At 35.9% G+C, this 27613-nt stretch overlaps 1 protein-coding gene across 6 annotated transcripts in view; it reads right to left on the minus strand.

Annotated features, from left to right (window-relative positions):
- Window positions 1-27613, minus strand: part of TENM3 (teneurin transmembrane protein 3) — a 2406934-nt gene that overhangs the window by 803770 nt on the left and 1575551 nt on the right. For all 6 annotated transcript variants that reach the window (XM_076010707.1, XM_076010706.1, XM_076010703.1 and 3 more), the window contains exon 8: window positions 26586-26666. The gene's annotated coding sequence lies outside the window, so the exon portion shown is untranslated. The remainder of the gene's footprint in view (window positions 1-26585; window positions 26667-27613) is intronic.

Consider the following 27613-nt stretch of genomic DNA (forward strand, 5'->3'; position numbering starts at 1 on the left):
GTTGTAACTTTCAGGTTTAGATGCAGATGCTCAGCTGTTTGAATCAAAGTCCTTGATCAAAGTTATGAATTTTGTCCTTGCATATCTGTGAGAATACTAAGGTGCTTCTACATTGTAACTTAGAATTGGTATCATAGGGATGCCAAGTTTAAAAATGGAACAATGTTCTACCTTTTGACTAGTATGAAATTAGTTCAGAAGAGACTAATTGGATATAGTCACTTGGAAATGAGTTCCTGGATATACTTAGCCAAAAGAATGATGGAGGAGCTCTTCTTTTGACTAATCACACATTTCATGCTTTTCTGTATGTCTTTATATCTGTGTCAAGGCTGAAATAAATGAGCTATGGATAAAAAATGGGGTGAATATTGGAAGATGCCAGGAAGAACCATTTTACTTAAACCTTTCGTTTGTGCCAAAATAATTTGTTTGAAATGCTGAATTCATGGACTGAATAATTTGTTTGAAATTTTAGGGTACAGATTTGGGGGCAGAACTGGTGAAAAATAGCCAGCTTTGGAACTGGCAGGCTTAAGGGAAGGAGGAACAAAGAGGCTAGCATGAGACCTTGTGGAGGAATTGGGCCTTTTCAGGGAGGGAATATCAGAGTGAAAAGAAGACATCCTTTTTCAGCACTGAAGTGAATAACAAAGGCTGCCCAAGGTGAGTACTAGGAATTCAAATTTCTGAAAGATTACTTCCAGGAAGGGGGTCTTCCCCCCATGCAGAGACCTGTTTGGGGTTTTCTTCCAGTGGTGTTTAACAGTTGGAATTCACCCTGTAATAGTTCTGTGACTCTGAAAATTATTACCACCAGGCAGGGCCTCCTGGGACTAATCAGAGCCCAGCTGCAAGGAGGAAGAACAGATGTAACATCTGGGTAAGGACTAGCACAGGGCCTAGTGAGCTCCTGTTTACTGAGAGGCAGCAGAACGCCCAGCCCAATGTCTGTGGCAACAAAGAAAAAAGGAGCTAGAAGCCATAAGCCCTGGTCCTCCCTCTTGTGAAACACATCCTAGTGGTCAAGAAACTCTTCCACTTCTAAAGAGACAGTCCAATCTTGGCCCTTTTGTGAGGCTCTTCATTCTTCATGTGAGCACATTTAGCATGTTCCATGGCTTCAGAATGTTCACTTTAATATTTTCCCACCTGGCTTTGAGATGCCTCTGGGGGAAAAGTTGGAGCCGTCGCCTTTCAGGATGAAAAGCAGAAGCTGGATGTTAATTGTCAGAAGTATCAGGGTGTCGTGGAGAACATTGTTCTCAACTTTGCCATAACTTTCTGGGTCTTTTAGACATCCTTTGCGTGATATCTCAGAATCACGAATTTTAATTTTAAAAAGGATCATAACGAGCTTATAACACTTTCATTTTATAGGCAATGAAATGGAGGTCTAGAGGGATTAAGTGACTTACCTAAGGTCATTTTCATAAAAATGAAAAAAAAAAATCTTGAACTAATTCTGTAGCTCTTAGATTGGGGAGAAAAATACCATTTCTTTATTTGCTTCCAAGCAGACCAAGACTTGCTCTCTTCCACCGACACTGTATTCCCTTAATTCGGAGCTCCGCAGTAAGTGGACTGGCGAGAAAAGACTATACTCTTTAAACACAGTGCTTGCCTTTTAAGCACAGTAGGAATAAAAGTATAGAAAGCAATTAGCATGGGGAAAGTCAAAGGAGGGGCTTGTGAAAAACAAAAACAACTGTTTTAAACAAGCCAAAGAAAGCCTGGATGTGTAACAGACTTTTGCCAATGGAGGACATGAGTCAACAAAATAAAGAGAGAGTTTGGGGTGGGCATAGAATGAGAGAGAAGACAAGTTTATACAGAGAATATAGTCAGATACAGAAAGTTGCATAGATAGGATTGAAAGATTGGGAAGATAAATTCGTTTATTAGAATCTCTTTTAAACTTTGATTCAGAAAAAAATTTATTATTTTGTTTAGGGAATTACCTAAGCCTTTTTAGATGTCTACATTTGTAAAAATACTGATTTGGGTTAGCCCTCACTAAAAGATTAAAAAGTAGCCAATGGACACATATTTGTAAAATGCAACCACATTATTTCCACTGACAAGGGATGAAATCTAACCCAGTTAATAAGTATTTATTAATTTAACAGTTCATGTTAATGTGTTAAATCTATCCTCCTAAAATGAATGCCCTATTAGAAGTAACATTATAGGTCAAGCAGAAGATAGCCCCACATAATATTCTTGCTGAATAAATAAATAACTACTGCGGATTGACTTTCTAAAGGAGACATCAATTGAAACGAGTGATTAAAGTTGACAATGGAATTGTACAAATGACCCTAATTAATGGATTTTCTAATCTTTTTCATGTTTATGGACATTAGTCCTGTTTGCACACTGTGTGCATAAATATGCACGCATTACAAGTAGGGACATCATAACTGGTTACAAATGATGCTCAGATACCTACTCTGAGGTATCTGTGAGTTCCAATATATCATTCTATCTGAAGCTGGGGAAAGTTCTAATTTCCCATTTTTTTTTTCCTGCCACTGACTCAGAGATCGTTGACTTGGCAAAGCCCCTAACCAGATCTCAGATAAAACCGACCATTTACAAAACATCAAATCTTCTGCAGCTTTGGATTAAGGATTCTGACCTTAAAAAAAAAGTTCTAATTCCAAACACCCCTTCTCTTTGTAAAACGATAAACCGATGGCTATTTTGCTCATACTCCCTGACAGCAGTAAGATAATGTCACTCTTCAAATAGGTTCTTACTTATTGGTTACCTTTTGATGGGTTTATCGGCTGCCAGCAAATAATGGATAACTATTTTGGTGAAGGTAGTCATGCCAGGCCTACAAATGAGAATATCCCTGTGTGTAGTCTGAGCATTATAGGTAGGTCCCCACGGCACACAAATCTAAGAGAACTGGAATGATCCACATGCTTTTATCTGCCTCCCCAGTCCTCCTATATTTAGGGTACAAAGTGCTACATCTCAATATGATGACCAGTCCATATAAGAGCTTGGTGTTAAATGAAGGTATTACTACTTCATTAGAAACTTCCAAATTGGTAGCACCACCATTGCCTCACATCCCATTAGCTAAGCTCAGCTCATTATCTGAAAGCATTAGAAGTTCAGAGTTGGTGGCATTGTCTTTGCAGGTTTTTGGTTTTAAAAAGTATCTTTTCTTCTGACCTGCTAGAACCCAATTTTCTTTTAACTTCTCAAAAATGGAGGCAGAATTAATCTGCCTTTCTACGTAGAAAACATAACGTCTTGTGTGTAATGCTTGTTTACTGGTATTTTTATGAGCAATAAAAATGCTTTGCTACATGTATGGTACTCTACAACATGTATTTTAAAAATGTAGGGGGAAAATTATAAATTATCTCAAAAGCTTTAGTGAAATATCAGAATGGTTCTGTATTGTGTGGGACTGTCTTGTGTTGCCAAAACATTTTAACCTGTAGCTGTGCTTTCTTATTCTGATTAAGCATTTATAAAGCCAAATACAAACCAAACGTAGAAACAGGCCCAAATATTAACAGAAGCATTTTCCTTTCACGTTCATAAGAACATTTCATTTGGGATTAGTAGTTTCATAAAAGCACAAATATAAATGTCAATGAATTTTATATTATACAGATGATACTGCAGAGGCAAAAATCTTTGCATTCGCTGATACCTAATTGGGAACCCACAAAGTACTTGATGCATCCTAAGAGGAATGGGGTAGGGGGGGTAGAGGTAGATATTGTCTGCCTTCACATTTTCCAAATGTGTCCTAGGTGTCTATAATTCAGTAGCTATAAGATTATGGGCCGATGCTCAGGTCTGTTCCACAGGTGTGCAATTTTTGTGGGCAGAATAATACAAAACAAGTTCAGAGTGTGGTTTAATAAGTAAGGACCACACTTGTTCTACATACTTGCTTAGAGTTACATGAGAATGTAGACATTAATTCTTACATTTATAGAACATCTTTTTTGTCATTTTAAATTCATTTTTATTCAGTCTTTTTCATTTAAGCATGATCCAATGTATTTATAATAAATGAGAATACATATAAACCTTCCAGAACATCTCTGGGAATACGGAATTATATTAATGACACTCTTAATGTCATTTATTTGACATGGGATCTGATTATGCCATTAAAGACCTAGTTCCTCTGATACTCACACAGGGATTAGAAATAACTGAATTGGGGAAACATCCCAGAAACTAGGAATAGTTATTTTTAAATTCAATGGTAGAATTCACACGTTTAAAATGGTACAATTCACAGTTCTTCCTCTTCTGGAATGTTAAATCTTGTTTGAGAGGAAATTCATATATTCATGATAAATCAGAAAACAATTTGGAAGCAATCTATAAGATTTACAGAGAGTTTCAGTCTGTATGTGTCATTCTGAGGCAATTCAGATGAGAACATTCACCGTGGGCTTGTGTTAGTCCAGGCAAACTTCATGGAGAGGGCAGACCCGGGGCTGAGTGTGAGAGGCGTGTAGGATTGTTGTTAGCACAGAGAGAGGAGGAAAGAATGGGGCAAATGTGAGCATGTCAGGGGAAAAAGTCACTCAGAGTGCTGATCAGGGGCAAGAAGCCCTCAGCTGAAGAATGTTGCAAGACTAAGAAAGTAAAATGTGATCAGTTCATAAGGGTTTCAAATGTGCTCGAATATACAAAAAGAAGCTAATATAGATTTTCAACAAAGCAAATACATAGTAGAAGTGACTCTATTTCTGACCTATATAACCAGCATGAAATAAAGTGTTGACACTCAGAAATTAAGGAGTCGACTATTACGAATGAGAAATGAGGTGCTGAGGGTCCAAATTAGAGTAACTGTAGCACCATAAGAGAAGGCAAAAGGAACCAGAAACTTTATGAAGCATGTACACTAGGATCTAAGTGGCTAAATGGGTGTGGGATGGGAGAGAGATGTGATAAAAGTGACTTCGAAATCTGCCATTCATGGAAGCAGGGTGACACTAATAGAAATGGGAAGTGTCTTGGTCTGGTTTTTGCTGCTATAACAAAATACCACTGACTGGGTCCTTTATAAAGAGCAGAAATATATTTCTCACCAGGGCTGGAGGCTGAGAAGCCCAAGATCCAGGCACTGGCAGGTTTCGTGTTGGGTGAGCATCTGGTCTCTGCTTCCACGATGCCACACCTTCCAGAGGGAGGAACCTGTGTCCTTCACACAGCAGAAGGCAAGAGGGCAAGAGGGTCGAGTTCCCTCTGTCAAGCCCTTTTATAAAGGGACCTAATCCTATCCATGAGGGAGGAGTCGTCATGTTCTAGTCCCCTCTTAAAGGTCCCCTCCCTTAATACTATCACATTGGCAACATCTGAATTTCAGAGGGGACACATTCAAACCATAGCAGGAAGTTAGAGAAGGGGTTCACTTTTGATTATTGCATACACTTGAACTTGACTTTACACAGGTGGCCCCCTGATGGAACATGTCCTGTAAACAACTGGAAATAAATGAAGGATAAAGATTTGAGCAGAAACTGTAGGTTTGATAAGAAGCACATAGGTGATAGTTGACATGGCAAGAGAAGCAAGAAAGGAAGTACAGAAAGAGAAAGTAAGGAAGGTATCACGAGGGCTAAGTGAAGCCAAGGAAGAGATTAAGGAGGAGGGAAATGTCATGTCAAAAGCTGGAGGTAGAGGGTGCTGAGTAATAGGAAGGACCACCTAGATTTAGGGTTCTCTGTGTGTTCTACAGGGACTGTGACACATTAGATTAAAAGGGTTGACTGGGGAAGGAATCATTCAGGGCAAATGTTTGTTTCTTAAGATTGCTGGGTTTCAATTTATACGTTAGACGCATTTTCCTCCTATTAGGGAAGAAGTAGCCAACTCCTCAGTTTGTTTGTCACTGGAATTTAGCAGTTCAGCTGAACTAATTTAAGTTTTTGGGCTTATGAACAGCTGCAACTTTGTATTTAAATTTCATCTGCTCTCTGTCCTACTTAATGTTCCAGTAACAATCTATCTTACTTTCAAGTCTGACAATTTCATAAGGATATTGACCACCCACAGAGAGTATGCCTTCAAAGGGGAAAGCCCTTTAAGAGCTGTGTTGAGTGAAGCAAAAATGCTTAGATTGTAGTCAATACTATTAGAACTGAACTGGGATAAGAGCGCAGTGATTCAGAAGAATTAGTTCCATTATTTTTACTGATGTTTCAGGAAAGCAATAGTAGCCAGGAAAACAATAGAATTTAGGGCATTTTGATGGTCACTGGGACATTGTGCCCTGCAGTTGTGCATTCTAACTAAAGAATTTCAGTAAAAGTGGAGTTAAACACATAGAACTAAAACTACATCAGCCCTTCAGACACTGCAGATTTTCTAGATAAATGATTGGGGTTCCTTTAAGTAAAAGTAATGAACAGGACTATATTCTACTTGCTTTAGAACAGAGACTTCTGATAAGGATTGATTTTATTCTAATAATAGAGTGAGACACAGTTTAGTCTAGCATATTAGAATAAATTGCTTGATCTTAATAATGTTAAGTGCAAAAATTTTTAAAAAAACCCTACAATGAACATTGACATTTAGAAACCTTTTAATAGTAGCATAAGTCCTATATATAAGGCTAAGATTGTAATGGATCTATTTTCTTCTCCTTACAACTGAACAGCTTTGTATTTAAGTAGTCTTTCTTTCTTCTTTGAAAATCTGATTCCTATTTATAATTATTCTGAATATAAAGATTCTGAGTTGGGACAGTGCTCCTTTAAGGCATTTCCTGAAGTGACCCATATCTGGCCATCGGGTAACCTATATCAGGTAGTACCACATGTTCACAATCAATCCCAGCATGCACCCCTTGGGCTGATAACTAAAATGTGACAATTCTGATAATTAAACTACCTAAAGCCAGTGGCTGATGTCTTGCATTAATTCAAAACAGCTTAAGGTAAAACTTAGCACACTATCCAATTACCAGAGACATGGCTATATACACTCTCAACCATGTTGGCGTGGCTTTCTTCAGATACACTAAACCAGATACCTGACAAAAACTATAATTTAAACAAATAAAGGGGGTGGCTGCTGGATTGTAGCCTGTTTAATCTAACTGTGAGTCCCTCTGAAGATGCCTCTTGATTAGCAAGGCTGAGTAGGTCATAGGATGACATTTTCCAACCAACCTAACATTCACAGAAAAATTATATTTTCCTGTATCGTTTATTAAGAGCTAGTGGAATTCATACTTTTGGCTTATAAGGGACATCTCAATTAGTTAAAATAATGAAGAGGAAAAATAGAAGCAAATTACTGTGATACTGGGGTATAATTTTAACATTGATATGCATAGATTCCATTAGCAGTAAAGGATGTTAAGTATTTTGGCACTCTTCCCAAAATGCAACCAAAAAATACTACAATGGGAAGCGCAATTCCAAGGGTTATGTTTTTATATATAGTTGTTGTTCATAGCAAGAACAGTTATGATGAAGATCACTCATTTTTGGATAAATTTTTAATTATTGCCTATTCAATTAAATTGTTCACACCTGTATCTATCACCACTATTACTATCCTTAGATAGCATTGACGGTATAACAACCAATGTCTCCAAATGCACAGCATGGAGATGTAGTGTGATGGTTAATTTTAGGTGTCAAGTTGAGTGGGCTAAGGTAGCCCAGATAGCTGGTAAAACATTATTTCTCAGCGTGTCTGTGAGGTTGTTTCTGACTAGCATTTGAACCAGTAGACTGAGTAAAGACCACCCTCACCAATGTGGGTGGATTATACAGTCTGTTGAGAGCCCAAATATAACAAAAAGGTGGAATAAGGATGGATTTTCTTCTGTTTGAACTGGAACACACATCATCTTTTTTCCTGCCCTTGAACATTGGTGCTCCTGTTTCTCAGGTCTTTGCACTAGAACTGGGTTCTCAGTCCTTCAGATGCAAATTGGGAACACGAATGCACCCCTCCCAAGGCCTCTGGACTGAAGCACACCACCAGCTTTCCCAGTTCTCCAGGGTGCAGATGTCAGATTGTGGGATTCCTCAGCCTCCATAATACAGGAGCCAATTCCTATAAGAAGTCTCTCTCTCTCTCCCCACAACCCTCTCAATATGCATACACACACACACATACACAAACACATGTGCACACACATAATATGTGTTTCCTATTGGTTATGTTTCTCTGGAGAACCCTAATACAATGCATTTAAATTTGATTGGAATTTGTCCTTTTCATGGGCTATCTATTTAAACATTTATCTATAAGCCTGGGCTCTATCAGAGTGCAAGTTTGGGCAATGACAAGTGAAAATTGAGCCTCATATGGGAAACTTTTTAGGATTATTGTGTGATTTTTATAGTTTGCCTTTCTCTCATGTTTCTATATATAGTCTGCAGATCATAGGCCCTGAATAGCTTAAAGTCGCATCCCTGCGGTCCTTCAATCAAGGGAGTATGCTTGATAGTTTAGAAGAGGAAGAGTGATTTGAATTCAATATTTTTGTATCATATAACCTATTCTACGTTGTTCTTAATTTTGAGGCTGCATCTTATCTTCAAGAAGCCAAGGGATATAAATTTACTGAATGGATGCTGGAGTCCGAGAGGCTGTTCAGAGAGTATGTAGAAAAGAGACACTGTTCTTGGTTGTTAAGTGCTGGACTTGGAATTTTGTAGTGGAGAATGTTGGAGGGAAGCAAACGTCCTTAGAAATTCTTTCAACAGTTGCATTGCGAGCATGATTTAAGGCATGGTGCAAGGGAACATCCAGTCCAGTAAAGACTGAATAGAAAGGTACAGAGCAAGAAAGAGAATGAGGGGAAGTAAAACCAAGAAAGAGAGTCAGGGCTGTCCTGTCGCCATCTAGATAAAGAGCACCATTGATTTCCTAATGAAGAGGAAATGGAAATAGTCATTAGAAACATAATGTATTTTGTTGAGTACATCATTATGCTTATATTAACAGCCTGGTAAAGAGGTTTAGTTATTAACCCATACTGTAGATTTAAGTTCTTTCTCTGGCTAAAAAGTCACTTAGATACAGTAAAGATACCCATTTAACTTGGGAAGACCCAACCAGCAACTGATGCTTAGACTCTGGTGTCCAAGAAGGGACAGTTCATTTTCATTGTGCGCATTATAATCAGTCTATGAAACTGCTACTTGGGGTAAATCAGGTGAGCAGGAAGAAAAACTTTTAAAGTTTTTTGGTGTACTTCATAGGAATTCATGAAATAAAACAGGAAAGTATTTAAAGTATTTGCTTGGTTCTTATGAGCCAAATTTTGTCAAGGTAGCTAATTTCTCTAGCTTCCAGATTTTATTTACATTGGCTCGATGGAAAATTTTCCTCATGGTAAAGGACATTCAAGCAGGTGTTGGGCACTAGGAATAATGTCAGATATTAATTACCCAATTTAGAAATATCACTGAATTAAAACTGAATTAAACTGAATTAAAATTGATCATTAACCTAAAGTTTATTAGTAAGGTGTAATATCAAAATTAAATTAGTAACAATGTAAGATTTTTAAACCACAATTTTTTATTACTTTTAAGTTTCAATTTGAATATGAAATGAAATCATGTGAAATTAGAAAAATATCTAAGATATTTTCCTTAACAATGGTAATGGATAGCTGAATATTAAGTGCATGTGCATAATAGACTTGATTTGTATCATGTATAATATTAGATACATAGAGCATATATAAAGTATTCCATATTAACACTATATATAATAGAGAATCCAGAGAAAACTCCAAGAATCTGTGTGATTTAACTGTATCTAATTAATGATTTTCATGTATTAAACCTAATATTTATTTCAGAAATTTGTTTCAAAATTAAAATACATTTGTTTTAACATCTAGCTATTTTCAATTCTATTTTTATTTTTTTGAGACATGATCTCATTCTGTCACCCAGGCTGGGGTACAGTGCTTTGATCACAGTTCGTTGCAGCCCTTAACTGCTGGACTCAGGTGATCCTCCTGCCTCAGCCTCCCAATTAGCTGGGAGGACAGGCACATCCACTACACCTTGCTAATTTTTAAATTTTATTAGAGACAGGGTTTAGCTATGTTGCTCAGGCTGGTCTCAAAATCCTGGGCTCAAGCAATCTTCCCACCTTGGCCTCCCAAAGTGCTGGGATTACAAACTTGAGCCACCGTACCCGCACCCAATTTACTTTCAAAATTATCGGTAAAACTTAATGAAGAAAAAAACTGTAGGAGAAAATGCTGTAAGAAATTTCTCTAGCAGGTTGTTCTATATATTGAATTGTTCACATAAAATATGACTTGCCCCAAAATACACATGAAAGACTGCACTTTCAAATTCATATTTGGAATAACTAGCTTTAAAATTAAGTTTATTCTTCAAACACTTAATCTCTAAGAAGAGTCCAGTGAAAAAATTGTTAACATGCTATAGGATATGGTTATACCTAATGGAAAAATATTTTGTTAGTGGCATTTAATTTTTGAATTATTTAATTTCTTTTTTTCCCCTCCCCCCTATTTAATTTCTGAATTAGGATTCAGTGTACACTTTGTAGTTTCAAATTGATTGAGACGTTATTATTCGATATAAGCCTTGGTCCTTGTGCGTTATTTTTATATGACTCATGTAAAATGGAGATACAGGTACAGGAGTGATTTTATTTTCATGCCCAAGTAAAGGTTGTGTTGCTTAAATTTTAGGCAATGGCTTTTAAATCTTGAAAATCCATGTCTTGAACTTTGTAGAATTTCTGCTTAGACTAAGAACAAGAAAGGAGCTTTCAATAAGTGCTAGTGGACATTCTCAGGAAGCAAGTAGCTGTTCAGATCAAGGGGGAAATAGATACAACTTGCAATGCTTATAAATTATAAAAAGGGCAACATGAAAATGTTTGACAGTTGTATTGACCAGAGTACTAAGAAAAATTTCACATGATACATCCTTGATACCAAGATACCAAGATAGAGAAAGCTTTTGTATTTTTTAAAACAAACAAACAAACAAACAAAAATAGGATTTAAATTTTTTTTTTCTGTAGAAAGGCATAGGGAAGATTGCTTACAATGAAAGTCCCAGAAAATAATATCAAAGGAAACCTTTAAGGTAAGCAAAGTAACTGAGGCAATGATTTGAACTGTGGGGTACTTAAGAGATTGACAATTGTCATTTTAGAAGCTTTTGTTAGTATTTTGATCACTCCAAGAATAGGAAAAAAATCTAATGACTAAAAGATAAAATTATATTTTTAAAAGAAAAGCATGAAATGAAATATTATTTAGCCATAAAAATAAATGAAACTCTAATACATGCTGTAATATCGATGGGTGTGAAAACATGCTAAGTTAATAAAGCCAGGCACAAAAGGACAAACATTGTCTGATTCTGCTTATATGAGGTACATAGAATAGAGAAATTCATAGAGACAGAAAGTAGAATATAGCTTACTAGGGGGTAGGGAGAGTGGGAATGAGAAGTTAGTGTTTAATGAGTATAGTTTCTGTTTGGGATGATGAAAAAGTTCTGGAAGTAGTAGTGATGTTTATGAAATATTGTGAGTGTACTTAATGCCACTGAATTGTACACTTAAAATGGATAAAATTTATAAATCTTATATTACGGATACTTAACATAATGAAAAAATAAAAATTAAAAAAAATTAAAAGTAAAGGGAAAATTCTTGGTAATTGAAGTCAGTTTAACTTGTGTTATTCTTATATATTCAAGACAGGAGACCTTGAACTAACCAGGCAAGCCAACTCACCTGATTAGCTGGGAGGCAAAGTTCCATAAGATGTCCTATTGTTAGATAAACCTATCAGTATGCCATGAAAAAATTATCTGTCCATCTAGAATTCAGTGTAAATAATGAGAATACTTCCACAGGGTTTTGTCCCAAGAACACAACTGCTTAATGTGTTTATCAAAATGTGTTATTTTCCCTGAGAGACCAGTAGGCTTCCTCCTATCTCACCGAACAAGGAGGACCTTGCAACTGAACATGCTTCCATTTATTTCCTCTGAGTACCAGAAAGTTCAAATGAAATATGATGCCTGGCCACTAAATTCATCTTAAGATAGGCATATTTATATCCTCCTTATCCCTAGTATTAATCTTCTACTTCTAATCATAGTTAATTATTTCATTATAGCATTTTTAAATTGTATATTGCCTCCAATTCTTTGTGAAAGAGGTGGAGTGTAGATAAATAATGCAAAAATAGTTTGATCAGTGGCATGGTGTCTAATATTATGAGTATGCTCGTTAAGCATGCATAGCATGCCTACCATGTTTGATTTAGAGGAGTGGATGAACCTCTCTCCAAAACAACCAAACACATACACATGCATGAAAACTCACACACACACACACACACACACATACACACACACACACACACACTCTGTGTGCATGTACATAAGTCTTAGCACAACATTCTGTATCGGTTCCTTGGTTTCCACCCTTGGAGAGCCTACAATTTGGTCAGAGAAACAGGCTTTTTTGACCATCATTTGAAATGTTAGATGAACAAGACCAGTTATTAAGGAATCACAAAAGAATACTTACAAAAAATATGATATTCATAAGCACAACTGCTTATGAATACAAAATAAAACACAAAACAAGCCATTACTTTGAATAGGGACAGATCCCCATGTATATATTTTCTAAAAGCTAAGATTATCATTGAAAAATTATTTATTAATAATGTCCCTGGTGGGCCACTGTTAGTTTGACATTGGTTGTTTTGAAATCACTGTATGTCCTCTTGGCATGCATCTCTTAATTTTACTTTTGAAAGCTCAATCTGACGAATTTAAGTAATAACTTCTATGCTCATAACTACAAGTTTCCTCTCCCATTTTCAATTTTCACTCACCCATTGGAACAATTCAGAAGAAAGTGTTGCAGTAGGTGAATAGATTGTGAAATTCTCACTGAAGCCCCTTCCAGGAGCAGAAGTCTATATTTGATAATATTTTCGAAAATAGAAGGTGTTAGAATTAGAGGATACCTTAGAAATAATTGGTCTTAATCCTCTGATTTTATCAATGAGGCCTCTGATGCTAAGTGTCCAAGGTATAACAAAGTCAGGGTTAAAATCTGGGTCTGTTGCTCCATGCTTTTGTTTTCCCGGCTGGGCTATGATACACTGAAGAATGGTCACCATAGTGTATACATCTTCACACCCCAATTGCAAGGAGTGGGTGCTGTGCCAGACTGTACACAGGCCCCAGAGCTAGGAACAGTTCTCTATTCCTCAATACTTCAGTTGCAGTTCCAACACTGAGAACATAAAGGCTCAGCCCTTTCATTTCTCATTTAACATTTCTTTTCTGCGGCAGCCCAAGAGTACACAAAGTGATGAGGAACAAACGTAATGAATGAATTCCCAGCTCGCTTGTAGAGGAATAATTAATCCATTTGCTTCGCATTTTGATTCTGTACCTCCCTTAAAATTTATTTTTACAGTTGAGCAGATGCCCTCTACAAAGGGTTTTCCTCATAATGAAGTCAGAGCCGGGAGAGTCAGGGTAACTCTGCAGGCAAACAGGGGGACTGCGAAGTCCTTGAAAACATATGTTCTTTTAACTAAAACCTTGAACTTCCAGAATTAACTCGAAATTACACTAGAGTATTTTCACCCTACCATTTTTTGACTTTCTGCACTGTGTGCATATTTTCCTGTCAATCAAAAGTGTATGAAATCACAGAAGTTACATGAATGTGAGGAATAATGTAAAAGATCATAATTCCAATTACAAAGAGTGTCATTAACAGTCTGAAACTAAAAATTAGGCTCATTTCGTGGTCTCAGTGTCTAACAGGGAGATGATTATATTAATCGTTTAGCTTGTAGGTTGTAATTCCTGCAGTTACTTCATTTGGCTGCCAATGTTAGAAAACTGAGGCAACCCAAGGGTTAACATCTAGCATAGTAAATTTTTGGCATTGTCCCTGTCATAGTTCTGTAAATCTCCAGGAAACTCACTTAGTCCTGCTCATATTTCATTGACTTATTACAGTTTTAATATGTGCTACTAATGCTAAGAAGACTAAAGCAAAGCAAGCGAAGGGGGTCAATGATAATGACCAATCTCAAGACTTACAATGTATTTCAGGACCTAGCATAATGCTTTGTACATTATATGTGGTCAATAAATATTATTCCTCTCTTTCTGGCTTCAAATATCATTTTTCCCTTGTATAATGTATTTATTTATGCTAATTTTGTCTACCTTCTGGACTGCCCTATTTAAACTTATTCTCTTTAAATTCTTTTCTCCTTAAGTTGTTCCTGTGAATTACTTGGACTGAGTTTCCTTCTTATTGGCGTCAGGTTCAGGAAACTAGAAAGAAGTAAAATAATTGGTTGAATCATTACACCTGCCTCTAAATGATTTTTTAATTTCATGTCCCAGACGGTATCCTAAACTGTGCTACCTTTTATTTAGATGACCAGAGAACAAATCTTCCTGGGAATGTGCAGCAGAGTAGAGCCCAGTTCTCCCTACATGGGGAAGGTAGGGAGGAAGATTTTCATATCTGAGATTTCCCCTAGAATTATAGCTTCTTGTCCAAGGCTATTTTATAATACATTAGTTCAATGAGTTATTCGCATTACATACTCCAATTATCCTGGTCAGATAACAGAATGATAAGATGAAAAAAAATACAAAAAACCAAAACATGACCGTTACGTTCTAGGAACAGAAGAATTGATCTGACCCTAACCTAGGAGGAGCTGTGCCCAAAATGCTTTGCAGATTTTACTGACTTTGTCAAATGAGCAAGCGCTTGTTATTTGCCACGCAAACTGGAACCCCTTTGTGGGTTTATATGCATCTTTTACTAAAGCAAGGGTACATTTTATTTTAAAATCTAATCTGTTTTCAAAGACTAAGAGATACAGCTAAATCAATTTTTACTCAGCAGCTACTAAGTGCTAGGTACTGTTCTAGTTGTTGGCAATTTTCTTGTATTCTGCAACTTTGTATCCCATTACTCCTTTTATTGTTACTAAAAATTCGGTAATAAACTTGAATACAGTAAGTTGTCATTGCTTATTCTTTTAATGAGCTTTTATGTCAGTAAGAATAAGAAACCAGTTGTTGCTGAAAAGATAACCTCATTTTAATTCCCCAAGGTCTTTTGTTGTTTTGTAAACTTATATTTAGTAATAATTCTTAATATTTGTATATTTGAAATTATAACACATTTTTTCCATCAGTTAATCTACTATCTATTTCTAAGAAGCCAGGAATGTCATCTCCATTGTATAAATAAATAAGACCAGAATCATTTATGTAGGTTATCATTGGATAACAAATTTGCTAACTTCTTTGGCTGGAAAGGAGAGGGGTAGAAGAAGGTGCCTTTGGCTAGTATAGGTCAGGAATCAACATGAGGCAGAGTTTAACAACGTTTCAATTATGAAGTGAATGAATAATATTATAAAGTCTCATGAAAATTATAATAAATTATTTCAGAGAGCAGGAAGGGCAATGCAAATGAAAATCCCATAATATTTATTCCATCCCCATTGACTATGCGAGGGTTGAATTTTGAAAAATTAACTTAGACACACTAAAAAGAAGTTCACTTATTTTATTTTTAAAATCCAATCTGAACATGTTAAAAAAAAAACAAAAGAAAAACAAAACAAAAGTATTTCTTTCCCCGACTTCAGTGTGTGCACGAAACTCGCAGGTGTTGATATTTGACAGATCACTTTGGGATGAGCCATCAACTAAGTGCCACAAGTGTGTGTACTAATTTTATAAGAGAGAATAAGAGTTCAAGACCCTGTTAAATATCACAGGAGTTATATCTAGGGTTTCTACATAGTGACCTCTAATGTTCAGTGAGTTAGATGAATACAGGATATTTCAAAGAAAATAAAATTTATCTTGTTAACTATTGTGATTGCTGTACACCAAATTTTAAGACTAATGTCTTCACAAATTTAAATGGTACTATAAATATAATACTAAATGCATTCCCATGAGAATAGAGTATAAGCAGTGTCAGCAACTTGGTGCCTTATTCTCTAAGTTAGCAGCGATTTTCTTTCCCTGTTTCTCTCAGTTCTATGTAGTTTCTAGTAGACTGTGTAGCATTTGCTATGAGAAATGGGAAATTTACATTGCTCAAAATCAGTTAAGAGTCACTGGAAACATTATCAATGTGGCTGGAGGTAATCTCTTTCACTGAAAAAATCCTTGGAGAGTTTCTTTTCTCCTTCCTTTCGTTTTTTTCCTTCCTTTTCCTCCTCCCTTCCTCCCCCCTTTTCCTTCCCCTCCCCTCCCCTCCCCTCCCCTTCCCCTTCCCCTTCCCCTTCCCCTCCCTCCCTCCCTCCCTCCCTCCCTCCCTCCCTCCCTCCCTCCCTCCCTCCCTCCCTCCCTTCCTTCCTTCCTTCCTTCTTTCCTTCCTTCCTTTTCTTCCTCCTTTCCTATCCCCTATTCTCTCTTTCTTCATTTCTGTTTGCCTGCCCTGTTTTTTTTCAAGAGATAGCAGTTCATTGTACAGATTTTTACTGAATATTGTTCTTTTGAATTTAAATCACCCAATAGTGTTGATTTCTGTACATTTCTGCACATGGACCCACCAAACACTACCAGTCTTGCCCTTCCATTACAGAGGGATGATTAGTGGAACAACGTGCATAGTCCCCTGGAGCTGCCCCATACAGGGGTCCTGTTTTCATCCAAGCCTAAGTGAGGAGCTGATTTGCAACTGTGAAAAGGGAAGACTACAACCCCACTTCCCACCAGGGCTATGGGAAGTGCAGCCTGCCCAGGACAGAGGCAACCCAGATTGGCACATAGACTCATAGACAAAGAGCGCTCAGAAGGTAGACAGACAGACAGATGGACAGGTAGATGGGCAGAATAATTCCCTTGTTAACAAATAAATAACAAAGCCAATATATGATAAAATATTAGAAGAAAAAAGCTTCCTCAGAACTATATTTAAGGTGTACTCTTGGCATTTACAAATGTGGAAATAAAAGATCATCCACAAAAATAATAAGGATTATAAACAAAACAGCATCCTAGAGCAGAATAATGTGCTACATGATGAAAATGATGAGCAGAATAGGTCAATACAGAGAGATGTAAACTTTGGTTAGATCAGACCATCCTTCATGCACTACTAAGAATTTCCTACAGTTCCTTAGTTTAGTTTTTTTCCTCTTCTTTCCTCTCCTCCTTTCCCCTCCCCTCTCATCTCCTTTCCTTTTTCTATTTTTCTATCAACCTAATTACACAATCTGTTACCTATAAATATACTTACCTATCTATCCATCCACCCAAATATAATCTCTCTCTCTCTCTCTCCCACACACGCTTGCATAAGTTAAGCATGCAGCCACATGGCCATCATCTTCAGTCTAGGTTCAATCATTTTGAATGAATTCTTTCATGATCTTCATACAATCAGAAAACTAGAATTGGGGGAGCCTACCTAAGTGCTGAGTAACATGTCTGGTGCCTAGAACAGATCGATCCAGTGAGCTGTAGCCCTTACATAAGGACGCAGTGTCAGCCAGCCTCATTTCCAATTAGTAATGTCTCCATGTGCATCAAGAACATTAAAAATGTTTAGTAGGAATGAGATAAACTACCATATGCCTCTGCTAGCCTCCATTGTCTCCTTCCTCTCATAACAAAACCAAATTCTATCTTTAGTCTGAGCAGTCACGCATCCATCTAGAAGACCGCATTTTCTAGCCTCCATGCAGTAGATGTGCCAATTTGACAACCTCTTGGTCATCGGTATATAAGCAAAGTAGTATGTGGTACTTCTGGAAGCCTTCTTAAAGGAAGGGCTGGCATGCTTCTTTGTCCCTTCCTTCTGCTGTGGGCCTGGAAGAGAGGTGTGATGACTGGAGCTCCAGCTGCTATATTGGACCTGATCTAATCCAAGAGGTGGGTGGGGGTGGGGGCGTACTAAAGGGCTAGGAAAATCTCAGTGACATCATGGGGCTTCCATGCCTTAGGACTTGCCTTAAGTGAGAAAAATCAATCCCTATATGTTTAACTCTCAATTTTGGGGCAACATTTTAATATGGATTGGGCAATATTTAATATGGATAAATACTAACTGATAGAGTAGGTAAAACCAAATCTAAAAAACTAAAGTACTAATTATTAATAATAGTTTCTGTGCTTCTGATTTTTCAATTAGTATGAAACCAAATATAGCTATCAAAAAGAAAATCATCTATTGTAATTTGTTTATTTTATATTTTCCACCATTACTGTTTTTATATCCAATGTAGGTTGTTTAGATTTAATAAAAAATATTGCATTTGAATTTGTTATTATTCACTATTATTTTCATCATGAATCACTATTATGCGTTACCGCCATTCCTCAGTCAAATCCCACTTCAACCATGAAATCTTAGAGGAAGAAAAAATTATTTTGCTCCTCTAAACTCCAATAGCACTTAAATAAACCACTCCTTTGGCATGTATATTTTTATTTATTTAACTAGATCACAAACTCCTGGAAGGCAAGATCTACGTATTTCACACAGCTTATAGGCAAGTGATTTATACACAGTGGGTTTTAGGTAAGTGTTTATTGCTATTTATGATTATGTATATATCTTCTATAAAATATATTTTTTCCAATAACTCTTAGAAAGGACATTATTACTAATAATGTAGTTATTTCTTTATCTTTCTTTTGCTAGTTTCCTTCATAGTTCCAATTATTTCCAAAAGGAGAAATATAAAGATCTAAAATATGTGACCTTGTAAATCAAGGGGAATAAAGTCTATGAATATCTGCAATCCTAAAACTTTTAAATGCTATTAATAAAGACATCAAAATTCTGTTTAAAATACTTTGCATATCTAATGTTCTTAACAAAACACGCATTTCAAGCAGAAGTTTTAAGGGTTTTAAATCACAGATTTTCACAGCATTTCCTTCCGGCAGCTGATGAAAATTGGATAATATACAATCAGAACACTTTTTCTACACATTTTAAATTGATTGAAAAATAGAAACAGATTTAACATTCAAAAAAAACACATTTGCAACCGTTATATAAAAATGGCTTGATCTGATTTAGTAGATACTAGGTATAGAAACTTAGAGCTGACAGCATTCTTTGGGATGTTTTAAAACAGAGGGAACACATTACAGCACCCAAGCTGCCACTCTCTCAAAGTAAGTGCCTCTGACTAACAGTCTGAATCTTCTATGAGGACTGTCATAAAAGAAAACCTTCCACTTAATGAAAGGTGTTCCCCATATTTCATTGTAGGTACAAGTCTGACATTAAATAGGTTATGAATAGTTTTCAATATAAAAACATAAAAGTAATAAATTGCTGAACAGGAGATATATGGAAATACAACATATTTGCATAAGATTTGAAAGTTCAACATTTATTACTGTCTTCCATATGATATATAACTTGGTGATTGAAAAATAACTAGGTAACCATTCAAGTTGTCAGTTTGCATTAACTAGGTGTATATTCAAAGACAATAAATAATGAACAAGAGTATTTGTCTTACATCATGTTTACTAAGCTATCAAGGCATTGGCTCCATGGCCAGAAATGTAGTCCTGAAAATATTATACCCTTAAAATAAGAGGGATCATATTGAGGAATCTCAAATGTCACTATCTGTAAGTAATTTGTTCTTTCTCAAATCTAAGGAAATATAAGACATTTTTCTCTGTGTAATTTTTTCTTCCTACAGGGTGCTTGGGCATATTCAAGGTACTATGTGTTTTTCACAAGGCCAGGTCATGAGAGCTGAAAAGTAAATGACTAAATTTGTCAGAGGAACTGAGAACAGAGGCTCTGGAAGTAAGAACAAGTTTTAACTCCTCCTGCCAAAAATCCTTCAATGCCTCTGTTCATGGTCACACTTTGACCAAGCCAGGGCTCTGGAAGTAGAGTCTCTGGATCTAATCCCATCAACCATGGCAAGGCAGAGCAATATGCTGTCTTTTGACAATGAAAGGTATTCCTAAAAGGGAAAAATGTGTGAGTAGAGAAAATTTCTACTATATGAAATTTTCTAATAAAGTACAGTTTGTGTTGTGCTGTTAATTTCTCAAAAACATATTTTGACCACATTGGAAACTTGTTTCAAAGCACTAGAGAATGGAGAGGTAGATCGTATGAAAATTTACAAATTGTTAAAAAAATGTTTTCCTACAGAAGAACTAAAACATTATTACATTTGTTAAAGATAAACTGATTATTAGAAACAATTGAACAAGGAAGGTAAATTTAGACTACAGGATTCTCTCACAAAAAAATAATCACAATATTAAGATCTATAAATAGGATAGCAAGGTAATTTATTGCAAAAACTAGTGAAATGGGGAGGCATTAACTGGGATTACATTAGGAAAACCAGGAGCTATATCCATCTTACTTATAAGAGACTGACAGATACTTTATTCGGCTATATTTGAAGATGATGAGATGTCCTTTTACTCTTCCCAAATGAAAACTCATTGATATTATTAAAAAAATATGACATAACAGAAGAACACATTTAACACATGGCCAGGAATGGAATCACTGGCCATGGACTTGCTCTCTCACCCTAAACAACAATAAAAGTGGACGCTGTATACATGATAACCACATTGAGGCAGTGAGCAGCAGCCAGTGCAGGACTGCGATCCTTGAGAGAAGGGAAGCACATGAAGGGAAACTCTATATTTGTCCCTATTCTTGCCTTGTGGCGGTTTACAGACTGCATGCAAAGAAGTAGAGCTGAAGTAAACACTGCGTTAACATGAAACAGGGGGGGGCGGATGGAGACCAGGGGTGCTGAAGCCTCTGGAACTTGCACGGTAGGGTACCAGAAAGGAGTATGCTTCAGGGTAGGGACAGGAGGAAGGAGGAGTAGAAGTTTGCATGGAGATTGCCCCTGTGGGTCGTTGGCTAAGGCTCATGGTACACATATGGAGGGTAAGAGTCTGTGTGATCAAGCAGACAGTGGCGGGCTGTTGTGAGGCTGAGAGCTAGTATCTCTATTTCTTTTATCTATGCTCATGTAGGATGGACAGAAGTTGAAGCCAATACAGTCTGAGTGGTTAAGAGCAAAAGCAGACATTTTATAATGATAAAAGGGTTAATTTATTAGGAACCTATAACTGCCCCAGCAAAAGGTCTTTATGTATGCACCTAATGACAGAGCTTCAAAAATGTACAAAGCAAATGTCAACAGAATAAGAGAGAGAAAATTGATAAAGTCCATGGTAATAGTTAGAAAATTTTAACACTCGTCTCTCAGTATTTTATAGAATAAGTAGATAAAATATTGTTAGAATAAAGAAAATTTCAACCACATGATAGATCAGATTGAATAAAGTGATACTTATATAGAACTACATTCAATAACTCTGCAGTACATATTTTTTTCAAATGCACTTAGAACATTTACTGAGATAGAACTTTGCTGAACCTGGGTTATAAAAAAAAGTCTCAATAAATTTCAAAAGACAGAAATCTCAAAAAGTATATCTCTAATGACAGTGGAATTTGATTAGAAATCATTAAGAATCAGATATATAGGAAAAATCCCCAAATATTTGGAAATAAAACAACATACTTCTAAACAATGCATGGTGAAGAATAATTCTTAAGGGAAGTTATAAAATATTTTGAATTATTGATGATGAAAACACCATGAATCTTTATTTTTATTTATGAAATGTAGTTGAAGCAGGTATTAAAAAGAAATACCTTTGCAGCATTAAAATACTTGTACTAGAAGAGAAGAAAGACTTAAAGCTAATAATCTTAATTACTTCCTTAAGTATCTGGAAAAAGATCACATTAAAACTAAAGTAAGGAAATCAAAGAAAATAGTAAAATTAAGAGCAAAAATCAATTAAAGAATAGATAAAAATAAAATTAACAAATCTAAATTTTGTACTCTGAAGAGACTAATAAATTAATGGACTCCAGCAAGACTAATCAAGGAAAAAACCCTGAAAACACAAACTACCAATATCAAAAAAGGAAAAAGGGAATATGATTACAGTTCATAAGACATTGAAAGAATAGTAAAGAAATATTACGAACATCTGTGAGAATACACTCGACAACTTAGAAGAAACAAACATGTTGAAAAACACTAGTTGCAAAAATTAACACAAGAAATAAAGTTGAAAAAACATGAATAACTCTATATCTTTTAAATAATTGAATTTATAATTATAAAGCTCCCTACAAAGAAAACTCTAAGCCCTCATGGATTCTCTGATGAATTTCTATAAAAGTTTCATGAAATAAATAAATCTACACAAATTATTTAAGAAAAGACAAAAAGAGGAAATGCTTAAATACTTTCCAACTCATTTAACAAGGCCAGCAGTACCCTGGTAGTAAAACCTGACAAAAATATTTCAAGAAAAGATAGCGACCAATCTCTCTCCTGAATATGGACTTAAACTTGTTTTAACAAAATATTATAAAGTCAGATCTAGGATTACATAAATGACCATATCTTATGACCAAGTGAAGGTTTATCCTAGGAATGTAAGATGGGTTTAGCAGTTAAAAAATCAGTTTACCAAATTATCAGAAAAGGAAGAAAGACCATATAATCATTTTAATACATGCAGGAAGAAAAGATTTTGACAAAATTCAACACCCGTGCATTATAAAACACACTTAACAAAGTAGGAATACAAGCACACTTCCTTAGTCTGAAAAAGCACCTACCAATAGCCTAAAGTTATCATATTTAGTGATAAAATATTAAACATTTTCCTCCTAAGATCAGGAAAAAGGCAAATATGTCTTTTCTCACTACTCCTATTTAACACTATATGGGTAGTACAAGATAATATAAGTAGAGAGAAAAACATAAAAGGCATAAAGGTTGGTAAAGGTGAGATAAAACTCTTTATTCATAGACAAAATGACTGTTTACAAAAACCACAAAAAACAAAAGAACGTATTTAAAAAACTACTACAAATTATGAGTAACTTTGAATAGTTGCAGGGATACAAGGTCAATATTTTAAAAATCAATTATATTTCTACCTATAATAGGGAAAAAACTTAAATCCAATATATATCATAAAATGCCAAATATTTAAGAATAAACTTAATTAAAGGTGTGAAAGCTCTAAATTGAAAAATTTAGTGTTCTAAAACACAAAAAAGATCTACATAAGAGAGTTACAATGTTCATGGATTAGAAGACTCAAAATTGTTAAAATAGCCATTTCTCTTCAAATTGAACTATTGATTCAATGCAATCTCAATAAAAAATCTCAGGCTTTTTTTGTTGGAAATGACTAGTTGATTCTAAACATATATGTGGAAATGTATAGAATACAAAATAGCAAAAACAATCATGGAAAAAAAGAACAAAGTTGGAGAACTTACATCATTTGATTTCAAGATCTAGACAGTATACTATTAGTATAGAGATAATTGACTAGATCAATGAAATGGAATAAAAAGTTCAGAAATAGACATATACTTCTATGACCCACAGACTTTCACTAAAATGCCAAAGCTAATTAATTCAGAAAGGAATAATTTTTTTATCAATCTCCACTGGAATAACTGCATAAACAGGTGAAAATAAATGCATCTTAACCCCTATCTCACACTGTGCATAACAATTAATTCAAGATCCTCATAGACCCACACGTAAGCACCACAATTGTAATGATTTTCAAACTTCGTGTTAGCAAACATTTCTTAGGCACAGAAAGCACTAAGCATAAAAGAAAATATTGATCACTTAGACTTTATCAAAATTTAAAAGGCCTATTTATCATAAGATTTAATCAAGAAAATAGACAAGTCACTGACTGGGTGATAATATTCATAATACATAAAATCTGGCAAAGGTCTTATATCCAAATCTATTTTAAAAGCAAATAATGCAAGCATACCTAATGAGCAAATGACTCAAAGAGACACTCCAAAAAAAAAGAAGATACGTGAGTTACTAATAAGCACACGAAAATATATTCTGCATCATTAGTCATAAGGGCAAATGAAAGCCACAGTGAGATCACAAGAAAAGCTAAAATCCAGACAACTAATAATATTAAATGTTGGTGAAGATTTGGACAAATGGGACTCTCGTACATTTCTGGTGGGAGTTTCAAATGGTACAAAGATTCTAAAACTGTGGTCCCCAACCCCCAGCCCATGGCTCGGGACTAGTACCCAGGCTGTTAGGAAAACAGGGCCTCACATCCACTGCCTGAGCTCTTCCTCCCCTTCCTCTTCCATCCTCCACCCCTTGCCTCCCCCTTCCAATCCCCATTCATGGAAAAATTGTCTTCCTTGAGACCGGTCCCTGGTGTCAAAAAGGTTGGGGACATCTGCAAACACTGCTAGACAGTTTGTTATAAGGTGAAACATAGACCTGTCCTATGACCTAGAAATTCCACCCTTTGGTATTATGCCAAGAGATGAATACATATGGCCACAAAAATCTTTATAACTGTTTTATTCATGATATCTAAAACTTGGAAACTACCCAAATCTCCAATGGAAGAACGATTAAGTTGTGGCATGTTAATTGAATGGAATGCCACTCAACAGGAGAATGACTACTATTATTCTCATCAACAGGGATAGAACTCAAAATATCACATTGAATGAAAGAAGCCAGAAGCAAAAGCACATGCCTTGTATGATTACATTTTTTAAATTATGATTCCATTTTGATGAAGTTCAAGGAGAAGCAAAACAAATCTCTACAGTATAAATCAGAACAGTGGCTGACTATTAGATTGACCCTGTCTCTATTAGGAAAAGAACTCCTTGTTTTTCAGATTTTGCATATTAATAGCTGAATAGAATATATTCCAAATACCTATTTTTGTAATCTCCAACATTTTCTTAAAAGTTGAGATACTGTCAACAAATTGTATCTTTTAATATCAGTGTTAATTTTTCAACTCACTAAATGCTTTATAACATATCTTTAAGATAAATAGAAGCCCACTAAATAGTTCTAAATAAAACTTATTAGGAATTATTACTTTAACTGCTTTTCTTGCATGCACAATTCACATATTTAAAGACTAATTAGACACATGTTTAAGGACATGTTGAGGTGACAGGTATATAGAGGACTACAGGTCCCTCAAAAGTGTATCCTAAAATTTAGGAGCAAAGTCAAGATGTTCCTCTGGAAAACAGATAACATACAACTGACAAGATTAGAAAAGATATCATACTGTGATTTGTAGATCATTAGTGATGCTAAATGCAAAGAGATAGTTCAGATAACCAAAATTATTTTTAAGAAAGGCACCAGATACCCTAAAATGAAAACGAATAATGTAGGATGAGAATCCATGATATTTAATAATAATACAAAGAAATTGGGAAGCAACAATTTGTTTGGAAATTTAGGATAGGTAGAAACCCTAATGTCTTTGTCTCCAGGATCAATAAGATACCATCTGAATCCTTAAGTGGAACATTTGAAGTGTTAGGATTTAATTGCTATTACTTGGGAAGAGGCCTAAAAATTAGCAGGGTGAGGAGGCTATGATAAGGCCTTCTCTAGAATGAACAAGTGGGAAGGCAGTTATCTTTCCTGAAATAAATAAATGTGATCCTATTTCTCATTTATTATGCTAAATACAGTAAAGCCTTTAACAAATGTGTTATTAAGCCTTTAGCTGATCTAAGTGTACCTCTATCTGTTTTCTTGGTTCCTTTGAGAAACCATGCAAAATCTTCATCCCATGTTAATTACCAATTTAATCAGTCAATGCTAAAAGAAAATCTTTTGCTCTAATTATAAAAGACAGTTGCTGTAAGCACTTGACATGATGAATACCTTTCCTCATCTTGGGCAGGTTATAATTTATTAAGCACAAATATGAGGAAAAAAACCCAGGTAGCGTGCTTGGTCAGCAGTGACCCCCAATTAAAACAGGTGATGTTTTCTGGATTTAAGAATAACAGCAATATGACTCCAATTAGCTGTCAAATCATCTGGCAAAACAGCTGTTACATACAGGGAAAATCACTTGGCCTTCTTGCTCATTTTTTCAACTTTGTCTTTATTTTTACGTCACTTAAAAAGATAGCCCCTGCATTTATATCAAATTTAAAAACAGGGAAACTAATTTGCAGTGTTGGAAGTCATGACTGTGGTTAGCTGTGCTTAGGTGGAGGAGGGGGTGTGACAAGAGTGGCACAGGCATTGGGGACATCACCTGGGGTGCTAGTGACACTCTTGTTTCTTAACCGGATATGCTCGCTTTGTGAAAATCCATCGGGCTGTGGACTTAGAGGTCGCTCATTTTTCAGATTGTATGTTACACTCAAAAAGCTTTACCCTAAACTATACATTCCTTCCAGAAATATATGGAATTACCTCAACATTGTGTCAAAACATAAAGGTTTTATACTAATGTCCATAAGAAATAAATGTTTTCTTATAAAAACTCTTCTTCATTAATTCTCTCTAAGCACTGAGAAAATATAAGTGAACATCTAAAATGTTTATTAAATAGGGATTTGAATAAAATGGGAGCATAAACATTAGCTTTGTGTTTATCATCAGATTTAGAAATTTATATGCTACTTACCAAAAAGGTGTGTGCTCTCTCAATGTTGTGGTTGTCTCCTCATTAGAGCTGACAAGCAAAGGTATTGGTTGTGATTCAAGCCTGGAGAAACAGCACAAGCAGAAAAATCACTCTACTATAAGGCATTTATTTTACTATAACTGTCTATATGAACTCTACTATATTGCATTTATCCACAGAACTATAAAATGATAACCTGTTCACCTAATCATTCATGTAACGAGCAATTGTGGAGTATCTTTGCGTGTGCCAGGAGGTAGGGATGTGTAGCTGGATAGTGCGTAACTTTTTCTGAAGGAAATCAAGTACACAAAGAAGTGTAAGAATCGCACAGACTGGTGAGTGGCACTAAAGAGGTATAGACCAAATGTCCTGGGAGTGGAAGGTGGAAGGGGCTACCGCCACCAGGGAGAGCAGGTGATGCTTTGTGGAGGACATAGGGCTTGGGCTGAGACGGAGGATGAGTGTGGTCTCTTCAAGGTGCTGAGCAGGAGCTGGAGCAGGAAGAATGGACGGTGGGGGCAGCCCAGGTACATGAGACAAAATTACTAAGTTACAGAGTTGGAACATTATGGAAATAAGAGGGGAACTTCATACATTTCAGTTTGATTGGAAAAATTTTTCAGAGGGATGGGAACTCAGGTGAAACTTCAGGGCCAGTGACTTGGCAGCCCGCCCCTAGCAGCAGAGAGGCACAGGAAGGAGAGCCTGCTCTATTTTTTTTTTTTTTTTTTAATATCATGGGTTGGAGATTCTTATGAGCTTCCTAAATCCATCTACTGTGTTTTTGTTTTGATACAATTTACAGCTATGGTAAAAAGACTACCACAGCCCTGGTTCAGGTGTGGTCTTTAGCTTCAGAAAGGCCACTGGTCATTAGCTGGCTAACATTGCCAAATCTGTTGCTTGTACAGGCCTGAGAGCTCTGGGTTTGCCTAGTAGAGTCCTCACCATTTAAGCTCTTCCTACATACAGGACCTGTGCCATGCAGTTCTAACATGGTACAATACAACTGCCACGAAAGAAGT

The sequence above is a fragment of the Microcebus murinus genome, chromosome 15 (assembly GCF_040939455.1).
Source record: "Microcebus murinus isolate Inina chromosome 15, M.murinus_Inina_mat1.0, whole genome shotgun sequence".
NCBI lineage: Eukaryota > Metazoa > Chordata > Mammalia > Primates > Cheirogaleidae > Microcebus > Microcebus murinus.